We start from the raw sequence: 15,996 nt of genomic DNA, 5'->3' as shown, positions 1-15,996 counted from the left end.
TGAATATTAGCTGTGAGCACTGAGATCCAGCAACAATTTTGTAGATAGAGACCAGATAATTACCTCATATGCAGTGTATGAACATTGATGTTGAAAATCAACATTAAGATACCTGAAGAAAGGAACACTGAGATTGTAAAATTGGATTTGATATTAATTTCCTGGTTTGCCCCAGTCATAAATCCAAGCTTTCAGCATAGACCAGAGATAGGACAGCACATGAAAGCTTATTAAGATTGGACTACGGTGTCAATATTAACAGAAAGTTCGTCTGCTTCCATAGAAGCACAAGAATTTTAATAGATACAGTGACTTGCAGATCTAATTCATTGACCTACTATGTCCCTAACATTGTGGTTGCCCCTAACTCTCTTCAGGATATTGCGATACTCACTTTGCTGTTAACACTGAAGTCTAGAAAATGTGAAGAATTTACTTAATATTTTAGAACTAACATGGGATTGGAAAAAAAATACCTGCCTGCCCAACTGGTGTTCATCATATACTACTGATTCTGATTCCAGATTCCTGAAGATCAAATCAAATAGGCATTTAGTATTAATTACTCAGTATAAAATAAAATATCTGAGCTGGTCTGAGGAGAATATTTCAGGTGGTATTTCTGTTAATTACTTATTTTATTGCAGTCATTATGCATTCATCTTAGTTTATAACATATAAACACTGTCAATATATTATAAATTTGTGTGCAGCTATATCATTTATATCACAGGAATAGTAAATATTATATCATAGGAATACTAAAACTTATAGTAGGGCAATGTAATACAGTTCACATAGAGTACATGAGTTGTCCCTATGACATTAAGGATGATTTTGAATGTGGGAAGCATAAATTTCCACAAAATGTTTTCTAAGAATGGAGATCTAACACTGCTTATCATTCATATATGTATGTATATATGTATTATGTTTCTACTACCTATCATTTATCTATCAAATCTATCATCTATCTTTCATCTATTTATCTGTCATATATATGGACTATATGTTATAATATATATGTATATGGAGTGTTCACATATTTACTATGGGCTTTCACTTTCTAAATCTACAAGACCATATCTATGGATGCATTGGTTGGGACTAAAATTACTGTTCAGAAAAGTTCATGAAATAGTACATGATAAAATAAAATACAGGCAGGCCCAGTGAATTGCAAAACTACTAAGTATATTATAATCAAAAATTAAAGTATAACTTTATATGACTTTTAAGAATGATATAAATATTACAAAGTAATAAAATGGCTAGCTCAACCCACTCACCATCTACTATAGATCCAAATGCATTCAAACTATACCATAGACATGCCTATTTCCCTTTTTCCCTCTTGTGGGTTACAGATAGAAAAGACTTATATTTTTTAGGAAGCAGTATATGTCAAGTGATGTAATAAACTTTATCATTAAAATTTTCAATAATTGTTAGCAACATTTCTATCACAAAATTTACAATAAGAAATGCTTCCTTAATACGTTATTGTGTTAAATTTAGGTTTGCATGGGTGCTGGAATAATAGTGACAGTTATTCTCCTGACAGTGTAAAGGAAGACACTGTAGTAGGAGTGGCAGCAGCATGTTAACTAGTAGGAGATGCTTCGATTTGGATCACAATGGAAAAAAACAAAGAGACATAACATAAGACATTTGCAATATACAAGAACTATACATGTAATAAAATCTTGTAAATACAGCATCTTAAAACAGGAAGAAGAAAACTAGATCTAGAACTAGATCTAGTTTACTAAAGAAACCGGTGTTTAGAAAGTGGTGAGTCTTACCAGTCCTGCATTGTTGAATTAGTAACCTTAGTAACAAATAGTCATAGAGAAATAGTCACTCTCATACCCAAAGGATTGCTGATCCTCATCCCTCTATATGAAAGTAAATTTCTTCCCCAAGTAGAAAAAAATCAATTGCAGTTTTAAATGAGTCAACATATGATATGCTTTCTTGTATTACATAAATCTTGCTGTGAAATAAATATAACTTAACTTTAAGAGTGACAAAAATAAGAGAATAGACAAAAGAAAAATATCCAGCATGATAAGAGAAGAAAAGGAGGAGCGATTACAGCAGATTCTAGTAAAATAGTAAAGATTGTTGGGAACACATTGCTAGCACGTTCTATGTAAAATGAAAAAAATCTAGAAATAGATGAATTACCAAAGTCATATGACTGTCAAAAAGGTTGATCTGACCTGTGCCATACCAGGTAGTCAAAGCAATAACTAAAATGCTCCCTAAAATTGAAAGCTCAAAAATACATGGAATCATTGCTAAATTACCACAGGGATAAAGGAGACCTGACACCAATACTTAAAATACTTTGTCCTACTTGGACTAGAGTGTAAGATCCTGTTTCTAAATATAACATATGCTTTGATTAGAAGGCCTAAATATCTCAAACTGAAATTAAGCTAGAAGCTTCCTCCCTGTGGGCTAGCCTTCACAGTAGTGTGGCATGGGTTGCTAGAGGAGGAGAGGACATCATTAATAGTCTAAAGCAACTGTGGCCTGCTGGTCATGATGTGCTCATGGTATAGCTTTACGGTTATGGGGATCACAAACCACTTTCTAGTTGTATTTGGGGCTCACTTCGTGGCAGGGGATCCTTATTTAAAACTGTATACTTGATAAAAATCAATCAATCAATCAAACAAGCAAACAAACAAATGTGTGACTAGAGAAGTCATATGCTCCGTTGAGGAAACTGCCTCTATTATTTTCTAGATAGTCAGCTAGTGCCACTAAACTCCCTACTAAATACTTATTTTTATGCTCATACAATCTTGCTGTTCTATTCTCAGCTTTGATCAGTGAAGATCCTTTTGTACAATAGACAGCAAGCTACTGAGGAAGCTCATAATTGACTAAAGTGACCTTTGATTGCTCATACGTAAATAGAACAACTACACTGTGTCGTATAAGGATCAGAAAACATTGCAGGTACAGGGACAGAAAGAATGTAAGACCGAGAGGGAAATGATGGTTATTAGAAGATGTTGTCCTCTGGTGTGACATGACCGATAAACTCATAAGCTTACCATCTCTGATTACCTACTTAGTTCTTGCAAAAGATTGGGCCTGTTAGCATTGCCTCATGGACAGAAGTTCTACATGACCCTACACTTCCCTTATGATATATGGACAGTTAGGATTTATTCGGATGAGAGGTTTATGAGACCTACCCCTTCCTAAAGATCTATAGGCTTACTCTTTGCTGAAGGAGAATCAAACATTTTCATCAGTTGGTTCAGACACTGGTATGTTGTGTATGCTTCTGTAAATAGCCCCTACTCATTCTCATGGAAACAACTCTAATTAAACTTGCTGAGATATGCACAAAGTAGCACAACAAAATATAAATTTGGAAAGAAGCTGAGAGTGGGCAGGGGATAAGAGAAGGAAATGAGAGAGGTAAAAATGAATAAAGTGTATTGTAGACACATATCATAATAAACTCATTATGCATGTATAATTGATCACCAAACCTGATGAGAATTTGATCTCAGGTCTCTACATCCTGAAAATTGTTCCTGGACTTCCACCTACATGGCCTGTTAAATCTCTCTTCTCTTCTCTTCTCTTCTCTTCTCTTCTCTTCTCTTCTCTTCTCTTCTCTTCTCTTCTCTTCTCTTCTCTTCTCTTCTCTGCCCTTCTCTTCTCTTCTCTTCTCTTCTCTGCCCTTCTCTTCTCTTCTCTTCTCTTCTCTGCCCTTCTCTTCTCTTCTCTTCTCTTCTCTTCTCTTCTCTGCCCTTCTCTTCTCTTCTCCTTCTCTTCTCTCCTCTTCTCTCCTCTTCTCCTTCTCTTCTCCTCTCTTCTCCTTCTCTCTCTTCTCTTCTCCTTCTCTCTCTTCTCTTCTCCTTCTCTTCTCTTCTCCTTCTCTTCTCTTCTCCTTCTCTTCTCTTCTCCTTCTCTTCTCTTCTCCTTCTCTTCTCTTCTCTTCTCTTCTCCTTCTCTTCTCTTCTCTCTTCCCTTCCCTTCCATTCCCTTTCTCCCCTTCCCCTCTCCCCACCATGCACACTCACACTAAATAAATAAAACTATGGTATGATTCAGATATACCATATCTCAGCATACACAAATGGGTATATCTGCTATATTTTCCATTATGAATTCTAACTTTTAATGTCTTTGCTTATGCACATATATGGGTGTGTTTGGAGATATAGGACATGAAACTAGAAAGGGGATCATTAAATAGTGAAAAGTGACATCACAGAAATGAAATCAAGAGTAATGGAAAGTATAAAGCATGGTGTATTAAAGCAGAAAAAAAGACTGATGGGAGCAGAATGGTACAAGAGATCTGGACAAAGACAACAGAGGCAGCATCACACAACTGAATGTGTAGACTAATAATTAAAAATAATCTGTTTCTGAAATTCAGAGAGATTTTATCATTTGTATATGTTCTTACCTTGCTAAAGCATGAAATAATTCTCAAAACCAAATGATGTACTTTTTTATGTGGAATGTTTGTCTACCAATACATTGCCTGACAGAGCAACGTGACTTACTTACTCTAAAAAAATTATTTCAAACTCTGCATGAAAGATTAAGTATGGTTCAACTGCATGAATGAATCAGAAACCTAAAGGAAGAACTATGTGCAACTGAGGAAAGCTGGGAACAGGAAAGGAGCTCTTTCCAGGGAAGATCACACCATTTGGTTGTCTCTGAAAACATGCATAAACATGTATACAAGAAAATTATACATTATATGTTATATGGACTGAATATTTACTTTTTTGAAATTTCTATGTCTGTATGTATGTGTGTACATATATAATATATATAGTATATATATGAATGTAATGACAGTTAATAAAAATGAGGCCATGTATTTGAAAGGAGTGGTACATGGGAGGGTTTGGATAGAATAAAAGCAATAAAGAATATTATAATTATAATTTATTCTCATAATCTTTTAAATGTCAGAAAGAAAATGTTTGTTTTGAAAAGTACATAGACACCTAACTTTGCCATAAATAAAAAGGACAGTGTACAGCAAGAGACAGGGAGTTCAATTATAACTATCTTCGGGAAAATTAAAGTCTCTCAATTTTTCACTACAGTCATGTTCACTGCCCAAATTTTTAAATTAGTTCATTAATGGTGAAAGTGATGGAAATAATATTATTATGGATATAAAAATGAAGTTTAGGAAATGATGGTACCTTAAATGGTATATTTGGCCCCATAATTAATGAAAATAAACATGAAGTACATATTTAATATACATGCTAATGAAAGTAAGCAAGATATTTTAGCATTCTGAAATGTGTGTGAGCTCCTGGGTTTGAGTTGACATGCCCCCTTTTCCCCCACATATGCAGTACACACTCCATTGTGTACGATGCATAAAAGCACCAGTACAGGTTCATATGTCCACACCTCTCTAAACACAGTCTCTTGAATAGCAGATGTTCTGCTTAGTCAAACTTGTACCTGAAATGCCATGTAAAAAAAAGGTAAGTGTCATATTAAGTCAGTATGGAGATATAGAAGTCAACAGCCTATTAGTAAAACTTCAATATATTTTTGTCCAACCTTTTAAATAGATTTCCCCAAATATGGTCTCAAGAATTTAGAATATATAAGTTAGATCCAGTTAAATCCATTTTGATTCATCTTTTGTACCAATTCATTTTAAGCTTATGAATACAATAACTTTAACTTTTATGCCCCTGGGAAAAAGAAGGTGAATTGAATGTCTATAATCAAACAAGGTACACTTGAACTAGAGCAATATGTTTGGTGACTTAATCCAGTTAGGCTGTGTCTATCATCCACAGGCATTTTGTTTGAACACTGAGATCTGAGAAAAAGGTTGAGTAAACAAAGATTTACAAAAGTCACTCAAAGTTCATGTTAAAGATCGATCCATCAGAGTAAGGGTATGGAAGAAATAAACAACAGACTGCTAGCCTAACACATGACCAGAACTCACATCTTAGGTAACAAACAAAACACTGAAGTGCTCTAGGGGGACTTGAGAACAATATAAAAATCACAACTTCATCTTCAATTTCTGAAAAGCTGCAGGCAGTTAGTTAAAAAATGTGTGAGTATCACCTACTCGCTTTGATTTTATCTTAATAAACAATTATTAAACTGAAAAGAAGATTGTGCAAATGAAATCAACTATCAACTATAGTTATCAACTGTCACCCCATATTTAATTGTGGTATGTTGTGAAATTTGTATACTTATATATTTATAAAATTATATGTATATATCTATGCATATTTATATATAGATTAGACAGATAAATGACAGAATTTATATTTTAGATATTCACAGAGTTTCATTACTATATCTTCTTGAAGTGCTTTATGATAAAAAGTTAAATATAAATATTTTAGTATGATTACATTAAAAATCATTAAAATTAAATTGCTATTCTTTATTCATCTTAGAGAAATGTGTTGAATTGTATAAATATTAATATCTACCCATTATGATTCTATTAAATATGGAAAGCATTCATTGGTTTATGTTATGTCTTCTTTGAGAATAAATAAAAAGTAAAAATACAAGCACATGTAATTTAGATGAATTTGAAATCCCATTATAAATTTTCTAGCATCCAGTTACATTGAGTGTTAAATGGTCACCAGCTTACTGTGTTATCAAATATGTCAAATTATTATATTTAACCACAGGAAAATACACTATCCCATGAGTGAAATCATGTCATGGTTGTTGGAGGAAAACCTACATTGAACATAATCTCTAACCTACATTTTAAATATTCGTCCTTATATTCACAGATAAGTATAGTTCTCACCCATTACCAAGGAAACATCTCTTTACAACAGACAAAAAACTACAGCCAATCAAAAAAGATCAGATGACCCAACTGATAATCAGCAAGGCTGAGGTTCGAGATCATTACAGAAGATGAGGAAAGAATATTGCAAAAGACAAAGAAACAGGAATTTTGCTGTGATACGGTATCTCCTAAAAGTGTCAGAGAAGCTATACTGATGCAGTCCCAACAAGATTGCTAATCCTGAAAAAATTTTCTAGGGAAATAAGTGAGTTTCTCATATGTTAAAGAATAAGTCTTTATATACCAACTGATTTAGCTTTATAAATTGTAAAACATTACCATATCTTCTCTCCACAAATATATGTACATATATAATAAATTTTCTGTTTTGCAAAGCTGCTTAAAAAGTAGCTGTAGAGTCGTTATGTCATGTGTGTTAGTTCTCCCTTACAGGGGCCATTTCACGTTTATCAGAACAAGACAGAGGTATCCTGACATCCACTTCAGGGTTTCACAGTGGCCTCTGCTTCTCTTGGGTCTTCCCTCTTAAACATGCCACGCTTTTGTTTTCAGGCTTGGACATGACAGCTGTAACTGCTTTCTTTCTGGGCTTTGAAAACATAAGCTACAGGTGACACTTATCCCAACCTTGGAATCACCTAATCCCTAACTATTTCATCCAGCTTGCATTTTCTAAAGATGTGCTTTGTGACATAACCCAAATGGCATATCACCATTGAGAAATAACTTCTAGTGCTGTCTCTTAAAGTACATATTCTGTCATGTCTATGCCACCAAACCCAGGGTCAGATGTTGCTTGTACTATTATCTCTTCAGTCTCTGAGCTAATGCTGTTACATTACTTTTTATTAGTGCAGTGTCTTTCCTTTGTGAAGCATATCACTATTTCAGTAATTAATTTCTATTACATTACTCTCATCCTTAAATATGACTTAAAAGTCAAACATTATTATGCTGTGTTTTCAGTGTGAAGGTATCCTGAGCAGTTCAACTGGGTCATTCTGACTCAGGTATTCTCCTGAGGTTCCAATCAAGGTGTAATAAGAACTTCAGGCTTCTGTCGCCCTCAATGGAACTTAAAGGTTCTCTTCCAAGGTCACCAGTGAGGTCCTCAGTAAGCATGCTGACTTCATATGACTCTTCTGTTGGGAACAAGATGACAATTCTTTATATGCATTTCATATCTTAGCAGTTGGATTTTTCAGAGAGAGTGATCTCAGAAACGGAAACCACAACAGAAGCAACACCCTTTCCAAATTTTATCTGAAAAGTAACAGCTCATTGTTTCTGTTCAAAATATTGATTAAATGAGTCACTCTCTATAGGAAAGACACCAAGAATCAGCCATGATTGGTGAGTATGATAAAAATTATCAACAGACCTTTAAAATGCCCACTTTGAATACTTGAAAACAAAATAGTATGATATTTCATAAAAACCAGTGTACAATGGGCGTGACCATATTTCATGCAACAGTGCTACCAATTACAGCAATATCCTTTGAGCTTAATGAAACAGGACAGAACAAGGCAGTGATAGCATCGTGCTGGGACACAAAGCAAAGAAACAAACACTGACCAAAAGTTACCTGTCCTACCTCATGTCAGGACTCAGTACATACACCATGAAGTACTAAACTTAACAGTGTTAACCGCACTGAGGTTGCTATTAACCTCCATTTACTTTCTCCTGCCTCCCAAGGAAAAGTGAAACCACTGAGTCATCACTTCTGTCTGGTAAGCCCCATTTTTTTTATTTGCTTTTTTTTTTTTGCTAGTTAACAGACTGATATATTTAATCATAGGTCACATAATGTTAAATTAAAATTAGTACACATGATATGTTTATTTCATTCTGATATTTGGTTTTGAAATGGTTAATAATTCTGCATTATCTACTTGATTGTCTCTGGAATCAAATTAGAGACACATTCTGGGTGGTTGCAGGAAGGGTAAGGTTAAGTGTTGGGAGAATACCCTCCTGTGAGGGAGTGTCACTCTCAGGTGCCCTAAATAGAAGTCCTAGGAAAAGCGTGCTGCTGGCACACCTGCCTACACATCTTGCTGTTAGATGGGTCTGTCCTGTGGCTGCTGCTGTCACTTCTCTGCCATCAGACCTCAGCTCGTTTGTCCTTCCCATTACACTCTAGCTACTGGACAGTCATTGTTAGACTATCCATCTCTTATTATGTAAGCCAATCTTATAAATTCCCTTTTATGATAGATATTCATTTAGTTGTTCCTTTAGAGATTTCTGAATAATATAGCCATCATTCTTGCTTGCTTTTATTTTTTGTTTCATATTTCCTTCGGTTTTGTTCTACTTTAATTTTCATGCTAGTGAATAATTTCAGTCTCCTTCTATTTAGACTGGCCTTCTATTTTGTTTTTATGGGTACACTGTTACTACATTTGGTCGGCCAACTGCTTTGTATTCCTGTTCTTTGCTGTGAATTTTTCATGATAATTTTGAACTGTTTTTGAAGTCTTGAACTCTTCTCTGACTTCTGACTTTCAATTTGATTACATGGCTTTATTTGATTTCAGATAAAAACATGTGTGGATTTTAAGCCAGGGTGCTGGAGGTCTCCTGTGTATCTGAGGGCTCTGTTGTATCTCTCTTTTCCATGATAAAAGCATTCCTGAATAACTAGATGCCTACAGGAAGAAGATGGGGAACATGAGAGTAAACCCAAAATGACTTTTTTGAACTCCTAGTTTAGCCTTTCAAGTGAACACTTAGACATTGCAATGAGGCAAACTAAGATTGATAGTACCACTCAGGAGAATATGGCCTACCTTTAGAGAGCACAATTGTTACCTTTTATTGTTTGTTTTTATCTTTAATCTATTTCTTTTTTTCTTTCTTTTTTCTTACAGTCCAGTCATTATCTCTCTCCTGTTTGGTCCTGTGTCCCACAGCTCCTCATCCCGTTCCTCCTCCCTTCTGTATCCAAGAGAATGTCCCCACACCCCTTTCCCTACCAGGCTTCCCCACTCCCTGGATTCTTAAGGCTCTGGAGGCTTAGGTGCACCTTCTCTCACTGAAGCCAGACCAATCAGTCCTCTGCTGTATATGTGTTGGGGGCCTCGTTCCAGCTGGTGCATACTGCCTGGTTGGTGAATCAGTGTTGAGAGATCTTGGGGGTCCAGCATAATTGAGATTGCTGGTCTTCCTATGGGGGTTGCCCTCCTCCTCAACTTCTTCCAGCCTTTCTCTAATTCAACCACAGGGGTCCCTCACTTCAGTGCATTGGTTGGGTGTAAATATCCGCTTGTGTTTCAGTCTGCTGCTCATTAGACCTCTCAGAGGACCACCATGCTAGGCTCCCATCTGTAAACACATCGGAGCATCAGTAATAGTATCAGGCCTTTGGGGTCTCCCCTTAAGATGAATCCCAGTTTGGGTTGGTCAATGGACCTCCTCTCCCTCAGTCTCTTCTCTGTTTTTATCCCTGCAGTTCTTTTAGACAATTCTGGGTCAGAATTTTTGTCTGTGGCCACACTTGATGCCCTGTCTTTCTACTGGAGGTGGACTCTACAAGTTCCCTCTTCTCATTGTAGGGCCTTTCATCTAAGGTCCCTCCCTTTGAGTCCTGGGAGTCTCTCACCTTACAGGTCTCTGGTACATTCTAGAGCCCCCAACCCCTACCTCCCACCTCCGGAGGTTGCCTGTTTTCATTCATTCTGATGGCCCAGGGGAGGGAGAGGGGGAAAGGAGAACATGGCCAGGTATTGGGAGGGTGGGAGCAGGAGTGAAGTTCTGAGGAACAACTGTTAATTTAAACCAGTAAGGCAGGGCAATGTGTTTGAACAAAATATCTTCTTAATTCTCAGTGACATCTTAGCACCTATGATGCCGTTGCTGAATGTACTCAGTTTTACCCATTCTCTTTCCTGTCTCCTTCTACTACAAAATCTTTATTAGTTTTTAAGCACAATTTAGTATATACAGTGCTTTTTCAAATGTATCCCTACCTTTGTTTAAATCTTAGATCCATTAATTACTATTTATTTCATTCTTCACCAGTCATTTGTTATAGCTTTTACAAAAGTTGCTTTTAGTATACATGAGAAATTGTTGCTCAATACAAACTAATCCTTACTTCCATTTAAATACTGTTCTATTGCCTTGAGATACAGGTCATGTTTATTTTAGTTCCTTCCTAGCTTACCCTTGATACTTGGTTCATCTTTTTATAAATGCACAAATTGGATCCATTTTCCTCCATTGGCATAATAACAGGCTAAAGGGTCCATTTGGTTTTCCACTGTGTGCTACCATGGAGCAGAGGTGGAAACTGAAATCAGAGCCAAGTGGTGCCAGGCAGTGAGCTTTGCAATAATGACAGACTGAGTGAGGCCTTGAGAAGTTCTAGTGTGCTGGTATGTTCTACACATGTGATTTTCATCAGCATATTAATTTCTCTTCTTTCATTCCAAAAGGGAAAGAAAGATAATAAAAGTGGCATTCTTTTTATATCCAACTGTTGGGCTATCAAAGGAAACAGAATAAAAGGGAGAAGTAAAGTGCAGTGTAGTAAGGGAACAGCACACAGTGCTAATGAAATGAAAGCTGCATTCCAACATGGAAATTAGTGAGGAGCAAAAAAGGATGAAAGCCAAAACTTATTTACGCTTCTTGCATCTGCCTGTACACCACAAACAACGATTAAGGCTGGAGAGCTAGTATATACCAATACTAGCCTCGTTGCCATCAAAAGATGTGGCTGATAATTTCAAAGACACATATAACAGAGACCTCCTAAATGTTCAGCAGCAACTAGGACTGATAATTTACCCCTTTCTGTTACGTTAATGAAAACAAGTGGTAAGGCCAAGGAGAAAATAATGTACTCAGTTATATTTTATGATAAAGGTGTTAAAATATAAAACTGATAATTATAAAATAATACTTACATAGAGTTAATTTGTCTTTTTTAAATCACATTTTATTAAAATTTTCTTCTTTGCAGGTATATCTAATCTGTGGCCTGTAGACCACATGTGATCATGGATGAATATATATTAATGAAAGTCAAAATAAAATTGTAAATTTATTTTAAACACATTGAAAATATTTCCGAGACCCTGTGAGAGAGAGACCCAACCGCCTGGTCAGGTGGGCACTCCTGAGGCTGCAGAGCAGAAGAGACCACCAACACTGCTCACCCCTGCCCACATCCCTGGCCCAAGAGGAAACTGTATAAGGCCTCTGGGCTCCCGTGGGGGATGGCCCAGGAGCGGCAGGACCCCTGCCTGAGACACCACCAGAACCTGAAGGAAACAGACCGGATAAACAGTTCTCTGCACCCAAATCCCGTGGGAGGGAGAGCTGAACCTTCAGAGAGGCAGACAAGCCTGGGAAACCAGAAGAGACTGCTCTCTGCACACACATCTCGGATGCCAGAGGAAAAAGCCAAAGACCATCTGGAACCCTGGTGCACTGAAGCTCCCGGAAGGGGCGGCACAGGTCTTCCTGGTTGCTGCCTCTGCAGAGAGCCCGTGAGCAGCACCCCACGAGCGAACTTGAGCCTCGGGACCACAGGTAAGACCAACTTTTCTGCTGCAAGAAAGCTGCCTGGTGAACTCAAGACACAGGCCCACAGGAACAGCTGAAGACCTGTAGAGAGGAAAAACTACACGCCCGAAAGCAGAACACTCTGTCCCCATAACTGACTGAAAGAGAGGAAAACAGGTCTACAGCACTCCTGACACACAGGCTTATAGGACAGTCTAGCCACTGTCAGAAATAGCAGAACAAAGTAACACTAGAGATAATCTGATGGCGAGAGGCAAGAGCAGGAACCCAAGCAACAGAAACCAAGACTACATGGCACCATCGGAGCCCAATTCTCCCATCAAAACAAACATGGAATATCCAAACACACCAGAAAAGCAAGATCTAGTTCCAAAATCATTTTTGATCATGATGCTGGAGGACTTCAAGAAAGACGTGAAGAACTCCCTTAGAGAACAAGTAGAAGCCTACAGAGAGGAATCGCAAAAATGCCTGAAAGAATCACAAAAATCCCTGAAAGAATTCCAGGAAAACATAAATAAACAAGTAGAAGCCCATAGAGAGGAGACACAAAAATCCCTGAAAGAATTCCAGGAAAACATAAATAAACAAGTAGAAGCCCATAGAGAGGAGACACAAAAATCCCTGAAAGAATTCCAGGAAAACACAATCAAACAGTTGAAGGAATTAAAAATGGAAATAGAAGCAATCAAGAAAGAACACATGGAAACAACCCTGGATATAGAAAACCAAAAGAAGAGACAAGGAGCTGTAGATACAAGCTTCACCAACAGAATACAAGAGATGGAAGAGAGAATCTCAGGAGCAGAAGATTCCATAGAAATCATTGACTCAACTGTCAAAGATAATGTAAAGCGGAAAAAGCTACTGGTCCAAAACATACAGGAAATCCAGGACTCAATGAGAAGATCAAACCTAAGGATAATAGGTATAGAAGAGAGTGAAGACTCCCAGCTCAAAGGACCAGTAAATATCTTCAACAAAATCATAGAAGAAAACTTCCCTAACCTAAAAAAAGAGATACCCATAGACATACAAGAAGCCTACAGAACTCCAAATAGATTGGACCAGAAAAGAAACACCTCCCGTCACATAATTGTCAAAACATCAAACGCACAAAATAAAGAAAGAATATTAAAAGCAGTAAGGGAAAAAGGTCAAGTAACATATAAAGGGAGACCTATCAGAATCACACCAGACTTCTCGCCAGAAACTATGAAGGCCAGAAGATCCTGGACTGATGTCATACAGACCCTAAGAGAACACAAATGCCAGCCCAGGTTACTGTATCCAGCAAAACTCTCAATTAACATTGATGGAGAAACCAAGATATTCCATGACAAAACCAAATTTACACAATATCTTTCTACAAATCCAGCACTACAAAGGATAATAAATGGTAAAGCCCAACATAAGGAGGCAAGCTATACCCTAGAAGAAGCAAGAAACTAACCGTCTTGGCAACAAAACAAAGAGAATGAAAGCACACAAACATAACCTCACATCCAAATATGAATATAATGGGAAGCAATAATCACTATTCCTTAATATCTCTCAATATCAATGGCCTCAACTCCCCAATAAAAAGACATAGATTAACAAACTGGATACGCAACGAGGACCCTGCATTCTGCTGCCTACAGGAAACACACCTCAGAGACAAAGACAGACACTACCTCAGAGTGAAAGGCTGGAAAACAACTTTCCAAGCAAATGGTCAGAAGAAGCAAGCTGGAGTAGCCATTCTAATATCAAATAAAATCAATTTCCAACTAAAAGTCATCAAAAAAGATAAGGAAGGACACTTCATATTCATCAAAGGAAAAATCCACCAAGATGAACTCTCAATCCTAAATATCTATGCCCCAAATACAAGGGCACCTACATACGTAAAAGAAACCTTACTAAAGCTCAAAACACACATTGGACCTCACACAATAATAGTGGGAGATTTCAACACCCCACTCTCATCAATGGACAGATCATGGAAACAGAAATTAAACAGTGATGTCGACAGATTAAGAGAAGTCATGAGCCAAATGGACTTAACGGATATTTATAGAACATTCTATCCTAAAGCAAAAGGATATACCTTCTTCTCAGCTCCTCATGGTACTTTCTCCAAAATTGACCATATAATTGGTCAAAAAACGGGCCTCAACAGGTACAGAAAGATAGAAATAATCCCATGCGTGCTATCGGACCACCACGGCCTAAAACTGGTCTTCAATAACAATAAGGGAAGAATGCCCACATATACGTGGAAATTGAACAATGCTCTACTCAATGATAACCTGGTCAACGAAGAAATGAAGAAAGAAATTAAAACCTTTTTAGAATTTAATGAAAATGAAGATACAACATACCCAAACTTATGGGACACAATGAAAGCTGTGCTAAGAGGAAAACTCATAGTGCTGAGTGCCTGCAGAAAGAAACAGGAAAGAGCATATGTCAGCAGCTTGACAGCACACCTAAAAGCTCTAGAACAAAAAGAAGCAAATACACCCAGGAGGAGTAGAAGGCAGGAAATAATCAAACTCAGAGCTGAAATCAACCAAGTAGAAACAAAAAGGACCATAGAAAGAATCAACAGAACCAAAAGTTGGTTCTTTGAGAAAATCAACAAGATAGATAAACCCTTAGCCAGACTAAGGAGAGGACACAGAGAGTGCGTCCAAATTAACGAAATCAGAAATGAAAAGGGAGACATAACTACAGATTCAGAGGAAATTCAAAAAATCATCAGATCTTACTATAAAAACCTATATTCAACAAAACTTGAAAATCTTCAGGAAATGGACAATTTCCTAGACAGATACCAGGTATCGAAGTTAAATCAGGAACAGATAAACCAGTTAAACAACCCCATAACTCCTAAGGAAATAGAAGCAGTCATTAAAGGTCTCCCAACCAAAAAGAGCCCAGGTCCAGACGGGTTTAGTGCAGAATTCTATCAAACCTTCATAGAAGACCTCATACCAATATTATCCAAATTATTCCACAAAATTGAAACAGATGGAGCACTACCGAATTCCTTCTACGAAGCCACAATTACTCTTATACCTAAACCACACAAAGACACAACAAAGAAAGAGGACTTCAGACCAATTTCCCTTATGAATATCGACGCAAAAATACTCAATAAAATTCTGGCAAACCGAATCCAAGAGCACATCAAAACAATCATCCACCATGATCAAGTAGGCTTCATCCCAGGCATGCAGGGATGGTTTAATATACGGAAAACCATCAACGTGATCCATTATATATACAAACTGAAAGAACAGAACTACATGATCATTTCATTAGATGCTGAGAAAGCATTTGACAAAATTCAACACCCCTTCATGATAAAAGTCCTGGAAAGAATAGGAATTCAAGGCCCATACCTAAACATAGTAAAAGCCATATACAGCAAACCAGTTGCTAACATTAAACTAAAAGGAGAGAAACTTGAAGCAATCCCACTAAAATCAGGGACTAGACAAGGCTGCCCACTCTCTCCCTACTTATTCAATATAGTTCTTGAAGTTCTAGCCAGAGCAATCAGACAACAAAAGGAGATCAAGGGGATACAGATCGGAAAAGAAGAAGTCAAAATATCACTATTTGCATATGACATGATA

This window comes from Rattus norvegicus, chromosome 5 (assembly GCF_036323735.1).
Source record: "Rattus norvegicus strain BN/NHsdMcwi chromosome 5, GRCr8, whole genome shotgun sequence".
In the NCBI taxonomy this organism is placed as follows: domain Eukaryota; kingdom Metazoa; phylum Chordata; class Mammalia; order Rodentia; family Muridae; genus Rattus; species Rattus norvegicus.
This window is presented reverse-complemented; position numbering follows the sequence as displayed.